Source organism: Harpegnathos saltator, unplaced genomic scaffold (assembly GCF_003227715.2).
Source record: "Harpegnathos saltator strain DR-91 unplaced genomic scaffold, Hsal_v8.6 scaffold381, whole genome shotgun sequence".
Lineage (NCBI taxonomy): Eukaryota > Metazoa > Arthropoda > Insecta > Hymenoptera > Formicidae > Harpegnathos > Harpegnathos saltator.
The window spans coordinates 619088-640524 of NW_020230185.1; the positions used below are offsets into that span (position 1 = coordinate 619088).

A 21437-nucleotide genomic window follows, 5' to 3' on the forward strand; every position below is an offset into this window, starting at 1 on the left:
CGCGCAGGGTTGGGCCGCCGCTTGCGCTCACGTAAAGGCAATGGCAACGGCGACGCAGGCACGCACGTCGCGCGTTCGCCATGTACGTGCAACGAGGCGTTATTTTGAGCGGTGACATTGAGCACACCGGTGAAAAATGAAAAAGCTCGTGGCGCTTAAATATACCGAGAAGGACAGTCCTATACGGCACCCGGGAGACGCCGCGGCGCGAGCGCGACCGGCCACACCTCTCCGCATTCGTCGTCGTAACGAATTACTGCACGAGTCGGATTAATGTAAACCACCCTCGGGAAACCTTCGCCCGTGCGAAGACCCCTCGCGCGGCACAAAAGAGCGGCGCGGGCGACTTTTTTGCCGTTCCTCTCCGCTCGTTGCGCGCGCCGCGTCGTCGACTCCGCAGAGCGCGACCGAGACCGTCTCTCTCTCTCTCTCTCTCTCTCTCTCTCTCTCTCTCTCTCTCTCTCTCTCTCTCTCGTTCTCTCTCTCTCCCTCCCTCTGTTTCAGCTTTGCGCCAACGTGAAAATCTCGAAATTTCGAGTGTCCGAGTGAAATCTCACCGGGGTACGGCTGAGAATTCGCTCGGAGCAGTAACGAAAATTCTCGCCGCTCAAGTTTGCGAGTTGACGCGGTACGAGCGAGCGTCTCGATCGATTGTGGCGAACTTGTTCCTGTTCGACGACTCCGAACACGTCGGAGGCATTTTTCGGAGCTTCGGTTGGAGATATTCACTGGACGATTCGAGCGCAACTTCACTCCGAAATTCAGAGTAATTTTAGAGTAAATTTAGAGAAATTTAGAGTAGAGAACGTTGAAATCTTGCAATGACGTTTCTTTTTTTTTTTTTTTTATTCGACGGTGCGATAACTCGGAGGGAAGTAACGTCGACTTCATTACAATTCTATGTATAGAAATTCGCGGGCACTCGCTGCTGCTGCGATATCGCCCGCTCTCTCTCTCTCTCTCTCTCTTCAGCTTCGGATTCCATTTCGCGCGGACGTTGGCCCGCATTTGCATCTCTGCATTTAGTCTAGCTCGCGCGGGGTAACATTACGCGCGAAGCGGTCTTCGCGCGAAGCGCGATTGAGAGCCGGAAAAAGTCGGCGTTTCGCGAACGCGCGACGTGCAGGCGCGGCCGATTAACTTCCGAGACGCGAAATTGGATAATCCGCCGCCGCGAGAGCGGGGCGATCCGAGCGGTCAGACCGCGCTGAGACTCGCGTCGCCGCCGTCGGGACGCTTGTTTAGAAGTGAGACCGCGAGAGGAAGAGCAGGGGGGAGGGCAGAGCGCGATAACTCATCCTGATCAAAGATTTCGCTCATCCGACTCAGCCGCTCGTCTTGTCGCCGAATCTCGCCGATGACGCACACATGCCACGGGATAATCATGCCTACGGGATGAACTTGCGGGGCGGCGGCGGCGGCGGCGGCGGCGTAGAGAGAGGGGAGGGGGAGGTAGGAGATTTCTCCGTAAATTTCTCGCGCTGGCTGCCGTTTTTCGGGGAGCGGTGCGCCTGGAGCGCTGCCAGATCCGTAGATGGCCGAGGAGATGGCCGGGAAATCGCCTGAAGCCACGGGGAGCCTCTCGCGTCGGAATCCTTGAGGACCCGCCGCCGCGCCGCGCCGCGCCGCGCCGCGCCGTCGCGTGGCTTTCGCTCAATCGTCCTCCCGTCGGCGCGACGAAGAGAACCGTCAGCGGCGGCGCGTTGGTAAGCTGCCCGATTCTACCGGGAAGGATATAATTTACCGCGCGTATTTCGGGAAGCTGTGAGCCGAAGAGGCGCTAGCCGGCGGCTATTTGAAGCGCGCCACCGAGTATTCCCGAGACGAGGAAGCCGATTCCGCGCTCTCTCGACGAGCGGTCGAGAGCCTGTCAGGCCGCCCGGCGCGGCGCGACGCGACGCGGCGCGGCCGATAACGCGATTGCGTAAGCGCGTCTGCTCCCGAATGTTTTTCTCGATATCGCGCACATTTCCGCGAATAATTTCGGCCTGCCACACGGAGTCTCTTAATTGATCGGGTTCATTAATGCGCGCACGGCCCGCGATACCGCGAAGGTCTCGCGCTCCGCTCCGAAGACGGTGTCGAAGGTGAAGTCCTGCGTCAGAGAAGGAGATAGAGAAGGAAGGAGAAGTGGGGGGGGGGCGGGCCAAGGAGGCGCCGAGCACATAAAAAGATGTATCTCTCTGTTGACACCTCGTGTTAAATATCGCACACTTGTGCAACTTGCGTCAATGATGAGCGAATCACGCGGGCGAGATAAATGCGATTAAGTGCGAGCGGGCTCGTTGAACACGCGAGGCAAATTCGCGGCAGAGACGCGGCAGAGACGAGCGGCAAGAGAGAGAGAGAGAGAGAGAGAGAGAGAGAGAGAGAGAGAGGTGAGGGAGGAGACGCTTTCTCCCGAACGTCAACCCCGTCCAAGTAGACCCAGACAGAACTTGGAAAAGAGACACGTCCACCGACGTCCAGTCCCGGATCGACGGCGGGGCCCTAATGGGTCCCGCGAACTGGTCATCTAAGGTTCTGGCGCCGCGCCAGGAACAGTCCGCGGGGTGCGCGCGTAGATCCCGCCGAGGGATCTCGCAAAGGGGTCTTTGACACATCTGTTGGGGGTGAGCCAAGTTCGAGAGTGCCGCGGCCGCTGTAACGTGCACCTGGATAAACCGCGCGCACTCCCGCGTTGTCTTCGCTCCTGCGGCGCACAAAGACTCCCTCTGCCTCCCCCCCCTCTCTCTCTCTCTCTCTCTCGATCTGGACGACGGCGGCGTCGCGCTTGCGGTGCGAAATGAGCGTTTTAATGGAATCGATGAATATAGCCGGAGCCGGAGCGGAGCGCCGGACACAAAGGCGCGGGCAGTCTTAATGCGTGCGCGCGGCAGTCGACGTTTCCACGAATCCCCTTGTCTTTGTTGCTCGATCTTCGTAGGTGGGCCGGGAGATTCGCGGGGGTGGATTTTCCGCGTGACAGAACGCTGCCGCCGTCCGTGGCGTCTTGGAGAAGGCGCGGCTGACAAAACACGCCGGCCACGAGTGACCTCCTCAGTCGTCGCGATCGATCCTGCCGGAGCGCTAATGAGCGAGCTGGATCCTTTGACGACGCGTTAGACGCTGCGACATTGTAAGCCGGGCATTTCCGTGCACGCGAGGTGCACGTTGGACCTGCCAGGGCTATCCGCCCGCTTCTGCCAACTGTGGCTCCATCGGAATTGACCGATCGCGTTTGTCGATTCTAATTAATGACAAGTGCGATTGATCAATTTCGCTGGAACAAGCAGCCGCTTGAGTTAACCAAGCTTGGTAGAGAAGCGGCCATTGTCCGGATCAGGGTCGGTCTCGGAGTCTCCAAATCGGCTTTATTTGGGTAATCCGGATTATTCACGTCCAAGTCCGAAGCATAACAGGAGGTCCGAAGTCCGAGTACAGAACCGGATTTAAATAATATGAAGGAGTTCCCGGGGGCAGGAGGAGGGGGAAGGGATGCAAAAGAGACGCATCGGTTCGATAACAAAATTGCTCGGAATTATTATTTCTTAAATACACGAACGAGCACGAACAGCATCCCAGCTTGGAACATATTTCTTTGCTCATCGTTAAATTTATGGAAAAAGCCGAATTCGAAACGTCACATCGAACGATCGGCCAGACAGCGCGAAATCCGAATAAATATTAAAGTCTTATCACACACACACACACCTGCGGATTTCGGCCGGGAAGTAAAGACGAGTAAACAGAGTCTGCGAAGCGCGCGTAAATTTGTCGCCCGCTGCCGTTAGAAAAATCACCAATCACGAGACTGAAATGAACCGCGTACTCGCTTGGCCGACCGACACTCCTCGGGTGACGGATCCGAAGGACCTACGGAGCAGCAGGATAACCGCGCGGCGGCTTCGCTGCGATCGCTCGCGGACGGCGAGAGGGATACGCGCCTCGTTGAATTCTGCTCACGCTGGCAGGGGCAGCGGCCCGTATAAATAATCTGCAGTAAAACTATCGCGACATGGGCGAAATAATACGAGAGAGTCGGGCCGGCTCTCTCTCTCTCTCTCTCTCTCTCTCTCTCTCTCTCTCTCTCTCTCTTTCTCTTTGGCGGTACCGCGCGCATACCGGCGTTCTCCAGTAATAGAATGAAAATTCCCGCTAAGCGCGCTTCCGAGATCTCTCCCGCTGGCATCCCGGCGCGGCATCGGCCGGCAGAAAATGAAACGTAAACCTCGTGCTCGCGAGTTGGAAGAACGTAGAACGGACAGATGACACGAAGACACAGTTTCTGCGGGCACGAAAACGCCGCCTCTCGCGCTCGCTTCCACGAAGGCCTCTCTCTCTCTCTCTCTCTCTCTCTCTCTCTCTCTCTCTCTCTCTCTCTCTCTCTCTCTCTCTCTCTCTCTCTCTCTCTCTCTCTCTCTCTCTCTCTCTCTCTCTCTCTCTCCCTCTCCCTCTTCCTTTCTCAATCTCCGTCGTCGTTGGTGGGCCGCAAATAGTCGCGGGATGGATCCCTCGGTAGATGAGAAGGGATGCGTGGATGTTGCACTTTCCGCTACGGGGTATCTGTCTTCGCGCGGCCGGCCGGCTCCTGACCGCTTCTGGCTCGCCTCTCGGGCTGATGGAGCGAGAAATTCGCGCGGACGCGATCAGCGCACTGCCTTCAGAGTGCCGGCTCGAGCGTCGTCCTCGAGCCGCGCCGCATGGGCGCGAGATCGAATCTGCCACGCGTTTCCGCGTAACGAGCGCACGGAATAGCAGCATAAGAGAGAGAGAGAGAGAGAGAGAGAGAGAGAGAGAGAGAGAGAGAGAGAGAGAGAGAGGCAAGTCTGCGAGTAGAAAAATTAACAGGGCTCTGGTAAGGGTCTGATTATTTTTCCCTAACATTAATCGAAATCTAGTAGGGATAGAAAGACAAGGGCCCTACACTAAGAAAAATGTATTGTTGCGTGAACCAAAATTTTGTTGTAGCAACAAGACAATTTGGTTAAAACATGCCTAACAAAACTGTTTAGTTCCTGTAAACAAATATCTCGTTTGATTACGGTTTGTTCGTATAACGTAATACTTTTGTTATAGCGACCAAAAAGCTTCAATTATATGAGTTTTGTTAAAAATACTATAATTTTTTCTTAATATATAAAATCTAAATTTTAGTGCACAGAAAGACAAAGTAGTATCAATTGGGGATTATTTTAGTTTATGTAAAATATTATTTCGTTATTATATAATTTTTATGGATAAAATAACTAAAATGCTTAATTTTTATATATAAAGTCTAAGAACAAAATCATTTGGTCCAGAGAACAAAGCAGAAAAATATATTTACGAACAGTTGAGACAACTAAATATTTTGTTATATAAAACAAGATATTTAGTTGCTATTAAAAAATGCCTCAACTAAACAGTTTTGTTAGAGATATTAAATTTTTTTTCCTAGTGTACAAGATATGTAACAAATGGTTTAACAAATGGGGTTCTTATAAGGCAATATTTTATGAGGGCCTTATAAGAAAATATTTTTATTATTGCGTGAGTAAAAATATGTGTTCTTTTCATTCCAAGAAATTTAGACTGTAATTTCTTTATTTCTTGATAATCTTGTTAGTACATAATAAAAATTTTTTATTTGAAAATATAGCATTCTTTACACATAAAAATCCTGCTATTGTTTTCATTAAAGTTTGCTGCATTCCAAAACGAAAGCAATACTAGAAAAATCCTTGGAAGAGACTAATTTTTATATATGAATATGGCAACTAATATAACTAATAAAATTTGTTTTTAATTACGGTATAATTAAAAAATCTTTAAAAAACCAGATAGAGCGTACCTCCTGAAACTAATACTAAAGTCCGACAATTTTATTACACGCTTCAGGTCTTATTAATTTTCTATTACAAAACTTGATTTTGTATAATCTAAAGCATCCTTAAAAAATCCTTCTAAGGCCCACATCAGTTTTCCATGTTAAAGCGTTATTTCGTAAAATCTAAGACACCCCTAACAAATCCTTCCAAGGCCCTCATCAGTTTCCCTTATCAAAGCCTTATTTCGTAAAATCTAAAGTACCCCTAAAAGACCCATCTCAGGACCTGATGTGGTAATAATGAGGCATCTCTTTTTAGGGCATCTTACTTTCAGCCTTATCGGGGCCTTATGCTTCATGAGGATGGCCCTAAAAATTTTTTGCTCGGGTGCGTCTTGTTGCGACGCAGCGCGTCGTCCCTCCGTCATGTTGGCGAATTCGCGTGCAACGCGCGCGGACGCGGGCCTCTTCGAGTCGCCCCGGTTCGAGCGTAACAATGGATAATGGATAAGCGGCGTCTCGCGCGTTGCGTGCGCCGAAGGGAGAGACGTGATTATCCGGAAGATGTTGAGGCTCGCACACGCTGAAGAAACAGCTGCGGCTCCTTCCGTCGCGTCGCCCGGGAATTTCCGGAATCGCGCAAGTCAAATTGTAATTCGTGTAACTCATTAACGCGCGACGCGCTCGGGGAAAGCTCTCGCTAACGAGGCGTGGAAACTCGCGGCTGGAATAAAAGAGATTTTCCCTCGGAAGTTCTCCCGCGCGGGTGACCCAGTGAGCGTTTCGCTGGAAGAAGAAGAACAGCGATCCTGTCGCTGGGCGCTTTCTCGCTGCGGGAACTTCTCCTCGCGCTTGTTTTCTGCGACAGCGGGAGCGTCGGCGAGAGGAGAGAGAGAGAAAGAGAGAGAGAGAGAGAGAGACGCGGGCGTGTTGCGGCGCGAAAATTAGACGCGTATTTCGGGCGATCGTAAGCCGCGCGCGCGCGTTCAGGCTTGTCACCCCTTTTAGCTTTCGGCGCTAGGGGATTTTCCCGCTTTTGCTTTGTATTCGGAGGTGCCTCGCGCGTGTTATTTATACGTCATTTCCCCTTGACTCCGGGAATTGCTGTTTAATTGATACTTTGTAGCGCCGCATCGCGAGGTATTCCCGTCCGACGTCGCACCGAAATCTGTCTGTCGTGTCGGAGTTCACTCGCAAAATGACCGACGTCTCTGATCTTCAAACTACCGCCTCGACTGCGGCCTCAATTTCCTCGATGCAGAAGCTCGTCCTCGGCAGACCGGGAGAACAAGAACGTCGCAGCGGCTCTTCCAACGAATCGTCATTATATCCCGGAAAAATTTAATTATATAAACTTTAATTTAATTTAATTTAATATGAAATTTGATCTTCTTCAATTAATTTTCTTCAAATAATTTCAATTTCTTTAATTAATTTCTACACAACATCCTCGTCCCCTGCTCCTCGCCCCGCTAATAAGTACCGCCGCTCCACCAACGGCAGGGCCGAACTTTCCGAAATGTTTACCCTCGGTGGCGCGCGGACAACGCCGGCCGAAGAGGAGCGCCGTACGCCGCGCGATGAAGACATCCTCGCGACAAACCTATATCGCGGGGCGCTCTACAAAGAATACACACAGGCGGCAGCCGATGCAATACGGCGACAACTCAACATCGCTCACCGCGCGCATGCATCGTGCATCCGCGGGGGATCCGTCCGATTCCTGTGAGCTCGGAGCACGCTCGCCGGCCGCGGAGCGAAGTCGAGTGCAGGGCATGCACCCGTGAAATGCATCGGTTGCATCTCCCCGCTCGGCCTCTCTCTCTCTCTCTCTCTCTCTCTCTCTCTCTCTCTCTCTCCCTCTCCCTCCCTCTCACAGTACAAACACTCGCGCGCCTCTCACCACGCACACACGTCTCTGCCATGCATCCGTACGCCCGGCTGCTCTCCCTCTCTCTCTCCTCTGGAACAGCTGCCCCTCGGCCACGACTTCTTCCCCCCCCCTCTCTCTCTCTCTTCGTCATTTCTCTCTCTCTCTCTCTCTCTCTCTCTCTCTCTCTCTTTCTCTGTCACTCTCTTTCTCGCCACCTCGTCCGCCGTACCACCACCGTCTTTTTCCCTCTCTGCCACGGCCGCCTCGGTAGAGTTGTTCTCTTCGTGTGGCCGAGCCTCTCTTCTTCTATAGCGCTGCTACGCGCCGACGACCGCTAGTGCGGAGCCGACCGGCGAAAGAGTCACTACGTTCGTCCCGGGTGCCCGATCTGCGGGGGGATCAGTTAGCCTCCTCTGCTGCGTCTCGCCGCTCCGAAATTGCACGCGCCGCCACGCGCGCCCGGCCATTCATGGCTCGGTAATGCGCGAGAGGATTGTGACACTTTCCGATCAATAAATATCGCGCGCGCGCCGCGGAGCCAGCAGGAGTAGTGATCGGCCGTCGACGGCATCGCGAGTGCATCGTTAGAGCCGCCGGACGTGCGGGGGAACTTTGCGGGCGGTTCGGGAGTAAAAGGAGAAACGGAGAACGGAGGACCGGCGGGGGGAGTTTGATTCGTCGTCGCGAGACGAAGAGGTGACGAAGAGATGCGAAAGGTCATGGAAGTGTGAGGAGACTCCTCGAGAGACAGAAGTTCAGCACGATCTCGTTGAGAGCGAAAGAGAGAGAGAGAGAGAGAGAGAGAGAGAGAGAGAGAGAGAGAGAGAGACAGACAGAGACAGAAGCTCGCGCGGGGGCGAGACACGACACGTCGAGCGTGCTCTTGTTTCCGGCGCGCGCATGACGGATGTCGATGACCGTCGGCGATCGGCCAGTCGGGCCTCACGATCGATCCGTCTCGACAGGCGGATCCTGACACGCGCGTATCCGTCGATTTGCCGGCGGATCAGCTGCTGGAGCCAATAACGTTCCGCTTCGCTCGCGCCGCTCCGTCACGTAGACGGCCGCGCGCTCTCGCTATCATTGTCTACCGATCCTACCGTGAAACCGCAGCGAGCGTGCTTCCTAAAGGAGCCCCGCCGCCAAGGATCGTCGCCGCTGCCGCCGTTTCCGCTGCGATCGATCGACGACCGATCGCTCGATCGCGTGGCTGAGAAAGAGAAAGAGAGAGAGAGAGAGAGATTCGCCGAGTGAAGAGCGAGCCATGAACCGCGGCGGATTGCCGTTCGTCACGTTCATGCGACAGTGAGGAGAGAACATTTCGGCGTTTCCGTCGACGAGGTCGGGAGGAGGTGGTCGGCGGGTCGCCGCGCTGCCACGGATGTGCCGACAGTACCGCGTTGGAGACATGAAAGGTAAACAAGGTGGGCCCCGGCTCGGCGTTGATCGACGGCAGTCGCTCCCACGATCGAGCCTGATTCACGCCATTCGCAATCGATCCCGCTCTCGTGCGCCAGCGCGTTTTTATTGCCTTTATCTTATCTCGCCGCGCCGCACGCTCCATCGAGTAACAATGTCGTAACTTTTCGGCCCGCCGACCGTCGAGGATCTTGCGGTAACGGCCCGGTCTGGTAAAACGGTAAAATCCGCGAATTTCGCAAGCGATCCTCGCGCGCTCGTCCGCGCTCGCCTGCCGGATGCCTTCTCTCTCTCTCTCTCTCTCTCTCTCTCTCTCTCTCTCTCTCTCTCTCTCTCTCTCTCTCTCTCTCTCTCGCTCTCTCGCTTTGCGGAATGAAATGTTCCATTAGATCCCGTTAACTCGGCTCGCGCGCGACGAACACAGCGACGGAGCGTAATATTCCGCGGAATTATTATGATTTCGTTATGCAGATTGCAGATTTTCTCCGCGCGGTGTCATTTCGCGCGATCCGCTTATTTTGCATCCTACTTCTGTCGCTTTGCTCGACGCCGATATTTAAGTTTCACACGCGGCCGGATATCGCTTCTTCTCCATTAATGCTTGTTTGCTTTCGCGCTACGCGCACCTGCGCGTGTATGTGTGTGTGTGTGTGTGTATGTGTGTCCTGATATAACGATTCATTCCCTGTGTCAATACACATTTAATACCAAATACGGCTGTTTGATTGTCGACTGTTGACGTACGTACGTACCTCGTACTAGATAAATAGAGCTCGGAGCCGAGATACTCGGCGAGTTAAACGCGCGGAGGAAACGAGCCGAGAGAGTCCAACAGTGTAGCGATCGTTGTGTCTTCCATTTCCGACGCGCGCGCGCGCCCGCGATCGACGAATCCTGAAGGACTCGAAGCGACGACGCTGGGAATTCCCGAGGATTGTGCACTCGCGACTGTCGTCGCTCTCCCATGAATCGCGGCGAGGCTCGCGGGAAAAGCAGCAGCCCCGAGCGCGCGCGCGCGCGCGTTTTCACGTGGGAGTGGAAAACGCCCGTTCGTCGCAGCGACACGGGCGATCCGCGCAAAAACGCAGCGTTCGTAATTAGTTTGCTCGCGACGCAGCGCGGTCGGCGAGTGAAGTCATCCGTATCTAAAAGGACGATCTTATGTCATGCCGTCGCAGGGGCCGCCGCCGTGGGCGTAATTACAGCACGGCCGCGAGTAAAAACCGCGATTCCTTCGTCCGTTCTTCGTTAGCACTTCGGTATCCGGCATCGGCGATCCTGCGAATGAAGCAGAAGCAGAGAGAGGGAGAGAGAGAGAGAGATCCTTCCATAATACACCGCGCGACGATCTCAGCCTCCTCTCGCGCGCGCGACCATTACGGCTGTGTAAACGCGTATCGAAATTCACGCTGAACATCCGGATACTCCGCCACGCGAGTGCAGTTTTGCGCGGATCTGTCGTCCTGATCGTCGTCAAGGAGTCTCGATCAGTCGCAGCCTAGCGGATGTCCGTCGCGGCCTCGAACGGATTTCGGCAGGACGACTCGGGAGACGAAAAGTCAATTAGGGAAAGAGAGAGGGAGGAAGGTCGACGAAAGAACACAAGTTTGAGGGGTTTTACGCGAGGGCTAAAGCTCGTGACGAAAAGCTCTTCCCCGAGAAGAGAGGTCGGCCGAAGGGCCCACTTGAAGGCCCTCGCGACGTTCGTCCGCGGAATTTTTCCGTTGCACCGGCGAACCCGCGATTTGTCGCTCACGCTGAACTTTCGCGCGCCTTTTTTCTCCCTTTCGTTCCGTTCCCTTCGTTTTTCATCCCGGGGAGCGAATTCCTCTCTCGGCCGCGCGCAGGAATGCCCGGAGCGCGCAATCCGGCGGAATTCACGGCGCGGATATTTATCCGGCTGGATTCGTCCGGCCTCACGCGGAGATATGTCTATATATCCGATCGCCGCTGTTTGCTTTTTCATCCGGCCCGTTCGAATGCGTTGGAAGTTGTTGTATCACGCTGTGCGCTAATGGAATGACACTTCGTTATGGAAAGGTTTGCGCGGTAAACAGCGCGGCGGCACCGTGCGCTCGCTACGATGACATTCGGCGCGCGCACGGTGTCGCGTAATAACGTTTGCGAATCTAATATGTCGGCAAACTGCACGGACGCGGCCGTTGTAATGGCGTTACGATATAATTGATGAATTTTCGACGCAGTTCCGCGCGCTGTCTCGGACAGCGCCGCTCGATAACTCATCTACATGAGCTCTCTCTCTCTCTCTCTCTCTCTCTCTCTCTCGGTCTCTCTCTCTCTCTCTCGGTCTCTCTCTTTCTCTCTCTCTCTCGGTCTCTCTCTCTCTCTCTCTCGGTCTCTCTCTCTCTCTCTCTCTCTCTCTCTCTCTCTCTCTCTCTCTCTCTCTCTTTCTCTCGGTCTCCGTCTCGCGTACTCAAGTAGGCGAAATTAACCCTTTCACTGTTAGTGGGAAGTATACTTCCCACCTTTTCTTGATTCAATTTTGCGTTGTAAGTCACATAATTTTGAAGAACTAATCGGGGGGATTTGAGTTTTCCAGATAACTGAATAGTTGTTCAACATACTCCACTAGGTTTTTACACCCAATTATTTGTTTGTGATTATTTATAATAAATCAAAATTGAAAAGAATGCTTTTTTTAGGGAGAAATCGATTCCTCGGAGAGTGTTGAACGTAGAGGTCTGAAATTTTCATCAAATATTTTTCTGATGTTGTACAAAAGTATATATTTTTTTCAGTATTTTTTTGCGGGTTAGGGTCTTTTTTTTATAAACAAATATTTCTACAAAAGCGGCCGAAATTTGATTTTTTGCACTTTTCAGCTCTATTTTCTTAGTTTTCTCATTCTGTATCTCCATCTTATCTCCATACTATCAATATTATTTTACTCAAAAATGAATGTTTAATCTCTAGTAAGTATAAATATTGAAGCACCGTTGAACATTTTCCCACATAAATCTTTTCCAACTCTATCGACCAGTTGCATCGTCTAGAATCATATTATCTCATCACGATCTGGTCATTATTATTTAATAATAATTGTAATTTTCATAAATTTTGTACATCATGGTCGCCATATTGGGTTCGCCATTTTTAATTTTGCAAATCTGACTTTAGATTCGTAATCAGCGACCCAAAAAACGCAGGACTAGCAAATATTTTAATAATTTTCTCAAGGGAAGTTAATTCAGCAGTGATTAAGGATTAAATAGCCGATCGGAACGTGACGCGAGACGCGACGCGCAATGAAGCCGCGTAAAATCAGTCGCTCGTCGTCGAGTCGACGTTGTCGTCGCAATTTCCGACTACGCCTGTCCGAATTCCCCGATCGCGCGACTTCACTTCACTCGGCGGGAGCATCGGCCCGCGAATTCGCCGCGCCTGCGGCGACAATTCGACGCAGTTCGCTCGAATTGCAGCGCTCTTACGTGAGGTCGAGTCACGTGGACTGTTCGCGTAACGCGACTCGAGGAAAATCATATTTCGCGACGGGAACGCGACCGATCGGCGCGTATCGTTTCCGCCCGGGAGTTACGCTCGTAAACAAATCGCGCTCGGTGTGTCGTGCGGCGAGATCGCGTCACGACGCAGTAATTTTTGGTGCCGCCGCGCTGGTGGTGCAACGTTCCGTGCATTCCCGCTCGTGCGCCCGATTGTGTTTACTCGCATTTGTCGTCGCGTCGCGCCGGATTTATCGTCGATTTCGTAACGACGCCTTATTAATCGGCCGGCGTTGGCGTCTCGCCGGCGTCGCGTCGTCCGCCGCGCATCGGCCCGCCGCGCGGCCATCGCGAGGCTAGAGATCGCCCGTGGAATTCCATGCAGCAGTGTCAAGGACTGCACTTTCGTCGCTGTTGACACTGCGGCGCCGACAGATAACACGCGGCTCTCTTACTTTTCACTGGTTATCCGCTTTTTATTTACTTCCGGCGCGTGTCCCGCGTCTCTGTCGAGCCGCGGCTATTCCTGCGGCTGAAAAATCGACTCTTTCCGGAAGTCACCGGTCAGAATTCAAGATGTCCAACTGGGTCGGCTGACATGACTCTGAATGTGTCGGAGAGAAAACTACAGCTGATACATCCGCGTAGAAATTTTCCTTTCGCAAAATTACATATACTTGCCCGCTTGCAATACCAACCGTCTAAAAAAGAAAAAAGGAAATAAAATATAAAAGAGGGGAAAAAAGGACATTACGAGAACTTGTGTATTTTTCTCTAATCGATAACATCGGTACACGGTTTGTGGTGTCAAGCACAAATTTCGTCGTATTCAGTAGATAGGATAAAAATTCAAAAAATAAAATTGCCGAATGAGGACCAGGAAAAAAGGACCAGGAGTTTTTTCCCATTTAGAATATTCGTAGCGCATATACACTTGCAGTTTGAACCTACGTAATCTTCGGAAAATCAGGCCAGGTCGCAAATGGGTCACCAGAAATGTTCTGTGCGAGTGGACGCGAAAGTGGCGGCGAAAGGAAAAATGTTAACTCTGACAGCTTTACGCGCCTCGATCGGACCATGCGGCGATTCGCGAGTCGCTCGCGCGCGTACGTTCGCGATTTACTCGCACTTCCGCCGCGGCGGGCGACGCAGCTGCGAGGGAAATCGTGATTTAAATGTCCCTCGACATTATAGCTCAAAGTTAACCATTTCTTTCATTAATCGCTAATAATAAGGACGCGCGTCGGCCGCGCGCGCCTCGAATAGCCATTAGCTCGTCAAACGCCTCGACAAATCGCCGTAAAATCCGACGCGTCGACTCATCAATAATCCATGAGGCCTTTAATTAGGCGCTCAGGGACGAGGAGAAAAATTCATAGACACCGGCTGTGAAAAGTTTATAACGCGAGAGCCGCGTCATGCCGGTGATCCCAGCGCTGCTCGCTAAGGGGGTCGAAATGCAGCCTTAATTCTCAAGGCTAGCTAGCGCGTGCGCGCAACGTTTAATTGTCGTTGTAAATTAATAACGGCCAACGCAGAGTGTAGAGAGAGAGAGAGAGAGAGAGAGAGAGGGAGAGAGATGGAGAGAGACGGAGGAAAAGGGAAAGATAGGCTCGCGCGTTCTACTCGACATGTGTTGGTCAGAGGGTGAAAGAGAGGAGGAGGAGGAGAGAGAGAGAGATAGAGAGAGAGAGAGAGAGAGAGAGAGAGAGAGAGAGCCGTTGTACTTGACTCGATAGCAACGCGATTCTCAAGCGACGTTAGGCTTCGCACGGTGAGTCAGTAGAGCTGACCGTTGCTCGGGTCGAGGCTCCCATAAACATGTCGCGGCGCAATGCAGCTGGACAGGAGACACTGCACAACGGGCGATGCAGCGACCCACATGCCAAAAGCGGGAAGAGGAATGACACGGAACGTGCCGGCGCGACGCGGCGGGCGAATCGCCGTAACCGCAAAGTCGCGTTTACACCCCCGAGCGGTTTGCAGCGCGAGCAGCTGACGTGCTCGTGCTACCATGATGTGAGGCACCGGATGGCACCTGGGTGTACAATTTGGAACATAATTCGAAGATTCGTGCCTCCTCCTCGCTCGCGCGTATATCCGTCTCTCTGCGTCTCACCTTTTGTTCCGCTTGTGTCTCGGGGAACACGACGGACGCGAGGGGTTTAACGAAATAATAACGATCGAGCGCAGGAGATACGAAGTCCCCCGAGGCCGTTGAAAAAGGAGGCCCGTTATGCGGGCCCCCGAGTGTGAAAGCGAGCATTTACCAAATCCGTTAAAGAGGTATACCATATAACTTTGTCATCCCGGGTCCCGCTCCTGCGACAAAGTATATCCGACGATATCCGAAAAAAGAAAAGGAAACATCGTTTGTTGTACGCGTCGTCTCGTTTCTTTCTTCGGATACCTGTTGCGTGCTGCGCGTCGTTTCTTAAACCTGTCGAGATACCTCCTTTCGAGTCATCTCCGGACGGGAGCCCTCGAAGGGTTCGGGACTATATTTTCGATGTCTCCCCCGTCCAAGAAGTAACTTTGTCATTCGTGAAAATATCTGGGGAAAGGGTCGTTCGAAACAGAAAATACAAACCCGCGCGGAGCAAGGATGATTGATCTTGAGACAGTGAAGAAACGAACATTAATTCGTATATCCTGCAAAGATGAAGAAACGAACATTAATTCATGTAACCTCGCGAGAAGCTGCAGGAAAACACCGACACGCACCGAGCAAGGGATGGGCGCGTCAAGGGGAGGCGCGGGGGGTGGAGGCTGACAATCGAATCGATATTTTAAGCGAATCGACGCTTCGGTTGCGTCGAGTCGACGTCACTGAGCCGAGATTGCGCCGGGAATGTCTCTCTGTCGTAAGATCCGCGCGTGTCACCGCTCCGCGTGTAAATACGCGACGCGTCATTGGCGAGCGTGTTAATGCGCCTTAATTCGAGCTTAGCGAGCGAAGAAAAGAATCGCGCGCGCGAGGAAAAAACTTGTTGCGTGACTCGGCGTGTTTACGCCGCCGGCGTGATTATTAAGGATTAAGGACGATCGGGACCGTTCGACACGTTCCCGTCGCAGCGTCGTATCAACATTCACTCCAATTATCCTAACAGGGCTGCAGCGCGACGGTGCTATCGATAATTACATAACGCCTGGCGCGAGCAATTAGGATACTAAGCGCAAGAGGGGACTTGCGCGCGGGAGGGAGAAGGGGAGAGAGAGAGAGAGAGAGAGAGAGACGGAGTATGGACTTTCACTTTTTGCGCGCGCGTGGGAGAGACACACGCGCGCGCGCGCGTCACGCGGTCTTATAAAAGTTTAATTTAATTCGTGAGCGAGAGAGCAAAAGAGAGAGAGAGAGAACTTGGTCCACCAGGCCGCGCAGCTTGCGAACATGTCCCGAGCAACGCAAGCGACCGCTATTCGCGTTATCCACAACGACCCAGATGCCAAATGCGGGGAGAAGGAACGGCGCTGCCTGGAAAACGACTCGGCGATTTTACCACAATAACATTCGCGCCTCTTCCCCCCTGCTCCTCCACGCTCCTGTCCCCGACGCGATTGTGCGCGCGACTGCTTTCGATCGGGAGTAGCGTAAGTGGCGAACGCATCGGTGTAATTCGCGCGCGCGACTGGATGGAGAAGCTAATCCCGCGAACGGATGATTACGTACGTGGGAGACTTTGGTCTTGAATTGAGGCCGCGAGTGAATAAGGTAAACGTCCCAATCGGAAAAAAATATTTACTATTTATTTTGACAGTAATGAATGAAAGTAATAATTATTGTAAAAGAAACTTCAACATTTGACGATTAGTTCGAAAAGAGAAATATATACCCAATTTGATACTTTTGTGTTAAAACAGAAATTAATTAAATATATATGCACCTACACTAGGAGAAAAAATTTAGTATCTCCAACAAAACTGTTTAGTTGAGGTATTTTTTAATAGCAACCAAATATCTTGTTTTATATAACAAAATATTTAGTTGTCTCAACTAAATATATTTTTCTGCTTTGTTCTCTGGACCAAATGATTTTGTTCTCAGACTTCGTATATAAAAATTAAGCGTTTTAGATATTTTACCCATAAAAATTATGTAATAACGAAATATTATTTTACATAAACTGAAATAATGTCCAATGGATACGCTATGTTGTCTTTCTGTGTACTAAAATTTAGGTTTCATATATTAAGAAAAAATTATAGTATTTTTAACAAAACTCATATAGTTGAAGCTTTTTGGTCGCTATAACAAAAGTATTACGTTATACGACCAAACCGTAATCAAACAAGATATTTGTTTACAGAAACTAAACAGTTTTGTTGGGCATATTTTAATCAAATTATTTTGTTGTTACAACAAAATTTTGGTTCACGCAACAATACATTTTTCCTAGTGTATAGTTTGGCAAAAAATGATCAATCGTTAATAAATTCATTAAGAGATAGCATCTATATTTATATTATTCCCCGTACAGCACGTACTAATTTTCTAATCGCGGTCAGACATTGGGACAAATTCTATCCGAGCATTGGGCTATAATCTATTTCAACTGTCCAGTCACTGGTATTTATGCGTTACACATTAATGCGTTTTATTCTCTCGTGTAAACATTTCATTAATAATATATATACATTGGTTTAAATCATTTTTTTCTACTTAAGGGAATCTTAAATTTTCGAAAATAAATGCAAATATTTGTATCAAAACTATTCTTAATATTATACATTGTATTTTTTGTGACAACCTACGCTTAAACGTCCAGTAATTAGGACATTTACCTTAAGCGGTTAATATTTGTCGCGCTGTGGAAGCTCGACTGAGTCTGGTACGTATTGTTTCGCTATTTTTGGGATTATCGGATGATTTTTTTCAATTTTTCAAATTACTCCTCTGGTGTCGTACGCTGTTAAAAAAAAATTTAATTCGCGTTCACGCGTACCAATTTTATCACTTTTCACACGCTCGCCTGGTATTATTCACCATGAAAATCTTGCTCAACGATTACTTGACAATCACTTCTCTCTTCGAGATGTAATTTTTTTCGCAAGGCGGATGTATCCAAGCGGTGAGAATTAATTTTGGCCGGCGACAGCCGCTACGTCATCACCTTCCCGCAAAGAAACGATCACCCGCACCCTTCCGTGACTCCCAGCGGTCATTCTTTTACACTCGTGTGCTCTCGAATCGTATTAACAGCTCCGATCCATCGACAAGCCATCGGCGAGTCATGCGCGAGTTTATGCACGCGCGTCTGCGTGTGTGCGCAGCGTGCACCCTCGTATACACGCGCACACGCACACGCGTGCGCGCATAGATGCATAAATATGCGTGCACGCGTGTGTCGGCGATATCACGTACAAAGTGCGCGATTGATCATAACTCAGGCGAGCTCTCGCGATCGGAGCACACACTATGAATAGTAGCTAATTGACCCAGTTGAACCCGAGTCGGACGGCGCAAGGCACGATATAAATACGATACCGATACCGCCCATCGGATACGTACGAGAACCACGCGACTCGCATGCACGCGTGTACACAACGAGCGCAAACACACGCACACATACGCACACGTGCACGCGATCGCGACGATATTACCGTCGCGCGTCGGCCAAGGAGAGGGTGTCCAGGTCGGTCGCGCGCGCATCCTTCGTGGAATCCCGACGACGCGAGTGTGTGGGTGTCGTGTCTGACGATCGGCATGATAAATGAAGCACGTGATCCGATCGATCACACCGGACCCGGCCCGATGCGGAGGAATTGATGAAACCGGCCGGCCGGCCGAGTGAATTTTTGTGTCTCCCGCAGCCCGACGCACAACGGGCTCGCGAATTCAAGCTCGCCCGTGAAATCGATTGATTCCCATTCCGACGCCGGGTAGAAGGTGCGCAGCGATGTTTCGCAAAAAACACACACACACACACACACACACATACACATACATACACAAGCGGCAGAATAGAGAAGGCTCGTCGACAAAGGCTCGAGTCCGAATCGAGAGCCGATATTTATTATCAGCACAGACGCGTCTTTTCTCGCTGTACGACGCGGCCGCCGGGTGTCGAGATCGATATTTATCGACGGCTTCGCGCTATGCAGATGAGTGAAATCGAAAGCCGCGTGCCAATTGATTCGTCAGCATCTCGTATCTCGTGTTGCGCGCGGCTCCGATTTCCCATTGAGACATTAACGATTAATGTGCCCAGGAAACGGACGTCTCTCTCTCTCTCTCTCTCTCTCTCTCTCTCTCTCTCTCTCTCTCTCTCTCTCTCTCTCTGATCACCGCTCGTTAACTATCGCTCCAACTACGGCGTCGTGAAAACTTGACGGAGCAATCACCGAGCGCATTGATCGGCCAAGAATCGCGAGATCGCGCGCAGTCGGCGAAAGACACGCGCGCGCGGTGAATCAGATCGCTCATCATCGAATAACGTCGAGTCAACACAAGCATCATTCTACACGAGCGAGAGTCGGCTCGCGTATCGCGCGACGCCGCGTCGCGAAACATCGCGAATCTATGTGCTCCTTCAGCGTGCACGCTCGAGGAGAGTTCAACGAATTCTTCGAGTCCGGTCTCTCTCGTCGATCTCGGAAATTTTCCGCGACGGAGGAGCGCGACTCTCCTCGGACACGGCGCGAGCGCGCTGTAATGACGCGTACAGCGCGTAGTCGCGCGAGTCGCGCGTACAACGGCGCTGGACACGATAATGTAAATCCGGAATGAAAATTGCTACGCGGCACTTAATAGCCGTTTCGAGCTGAACACGGCTGTGCTCCGGCGGTTTACCGTACTCGCAAAAAAATAAAAAGAAGAAAAAGGAAAAAAAACAGAAAAGAGAAGAGGAGAGAAAAAACCGCCGGTGCTTTCGCAGCGTCAGGAAGTATTAACGGCACGCATACACGTATGCGTCCGGAGGAGGAAGAGGAGGAGGAGGAGGAGATGCGTAACACCGCTACTATAAAACCGATAACCGGCCAATTAATCCGCTGCACTGATAGAAAAATATAGTTGAATCAACTATAATCTCACTATATTTCATAGTTCATTTTGGCGTCAATCATATTTTTATAGTTGGTGGAACCTGAAAAATATAGTAGGATAAACACAAGTGTATAGTCAATGATTGTCTGAAATAATTGTTTAGTTACTTTTACCACATATATGGTAACTTCTCATTCACAAATATAGTGAGATTTAATATTCATATAGTTACACATCTGTCATCATTTAGCAGATATTCTGGTAATATTGACTATATAAAAGAGTTACTTTACCTACCATTTTATATTTGCATTCATACCAAAATTTTAGTTTAACTCACTATAATTCTTAGTAAAAATATCATATGGTTGGTTGTATCGTAACTATGCCTATATCGTAATTATTACCGATATTATGGTAATACTTACTATAAATATGATATTTCGGACTATAATTTAGTTACTATATCATTATAGTTCCAAATATCATACACTTTTCTCTCAGTGTGCTGCCGAGTAACGTCGATGGGCTCTCATTAATTGCCTCTGCGCGCGCTTTAATGAGCGAAAACGAATCTACGCGAAACGCTCACAGTTGCCGGCGAGCCGGCGGAATTTGATTGTTTAACCGCGGCCGGTGAGGTCTCAGTCTTCATGAAGAATCGTCACGACGACGAGCTCTGTCCCGAGCGATGAGTAGTAATCGATGAAGTAATTAACGCATGTTGATTAACATATCTCATAGAATATCGCCGTGCGACGAAGGCGCGTCTTTTTACGGAAATTCGATATAAGCGCGGCGCGGGTATATCCGCCGCGATTATATTGGAGGATTCTCGTTCCACTTGCGGAAGCGGACGATCCTGAGGTCCCAGTTAGAGATCATAGATCCGAGATCTGGTTCAAGAGATCTAGGCCAGCGTTGCGCAAGTCGTGACAGAAACCTCCCGAACTTTTACGAGCGCCGCGATGTATTTACGAGGGAATTATAGATAGCGCAGAGAAAGAGAGAGAGAGAGAGAGAGAGAGAGAGAGAGAGAGAGAAATCCACCATGGAGGAGATAATTTCGATTTCCGAGCCACATGAATTTTTCTCTTCATCTCTCTCTCTCTCTCTCTCTCTCGCTCTTTCTCTCGCTCGCTCCTTTTTTTCTTTTCTTTTTCATTGGAAAACATGAAACGAGAAATATTGGATATAGCGAACGCGGGTTATTATGTTGGTTTTGATACACACAGGATTGGTCGGACGACTTAATAACCGGGAATAATCTGAGAAATAACTTTTACAACTTTTAATGCGTGCAGTGTGTTAAACGCGGCCCACGCGTACTGGCTTCGACATCCCCGTTTGCGTTAATAATAATAATATCGCTCTCACGGTTTTCATTTTTCGAGGTCACGCGACCGCGAACACTCAAAAGCCCGAGCGTGCTCTGCGAGCACCACGAGCGACATTCCCGGCGATTTTCACGGTACATTAATTTCTGCAGGCCGGTGTAATCCTCTCTTTATTTCCCGATGAAAATTTCATGAAATCACATCAAATGCTTTTGTGCGCGCGGAACAGTATCATCCCGCTGGCCGCTGCCAGCTCAGTCCGTAAATGTAAAAATAAAGCGCGCGTTTTAACTCCCTTAATTGAATTTAAACGACGACTATTGTCCGACGCAAAAAAAGAAAGGAAGGAAATAAAAAAATGGGATGGGGCGGGGGGAATAGACGGAGAGTGGCCGCGCGCGCGCGCGCGACGAGGACACACACGGTCAACATTTGATGGGCCCGACGGGTTTACGAGGAGATTAATGCCCGTGGGCTAAGTGGACACGGCTTGGGTCCATTCACGGCGCACATTTGTGCGCGTTTAGCCCATTCGATAATCAAATGATCCTGAATACTTGGCCGCGGCGAGCGA

The 21437-nt window shown here is 50.6% G+C and overlaps 1 protein-coding gene across 3 annotated transcripts in view; it reads left to right on the plus strand.

Annotated features, from left to right (window-relative positions):
• The window catches only part of cv-c (RhoGTPase activating protein), a 319469-nt gene that overhangs the window by 261903 nt on the left and 36129 nt on the right, over nucleotides 1–21437 (plus strand). The window lies entirely within an intron of this gene.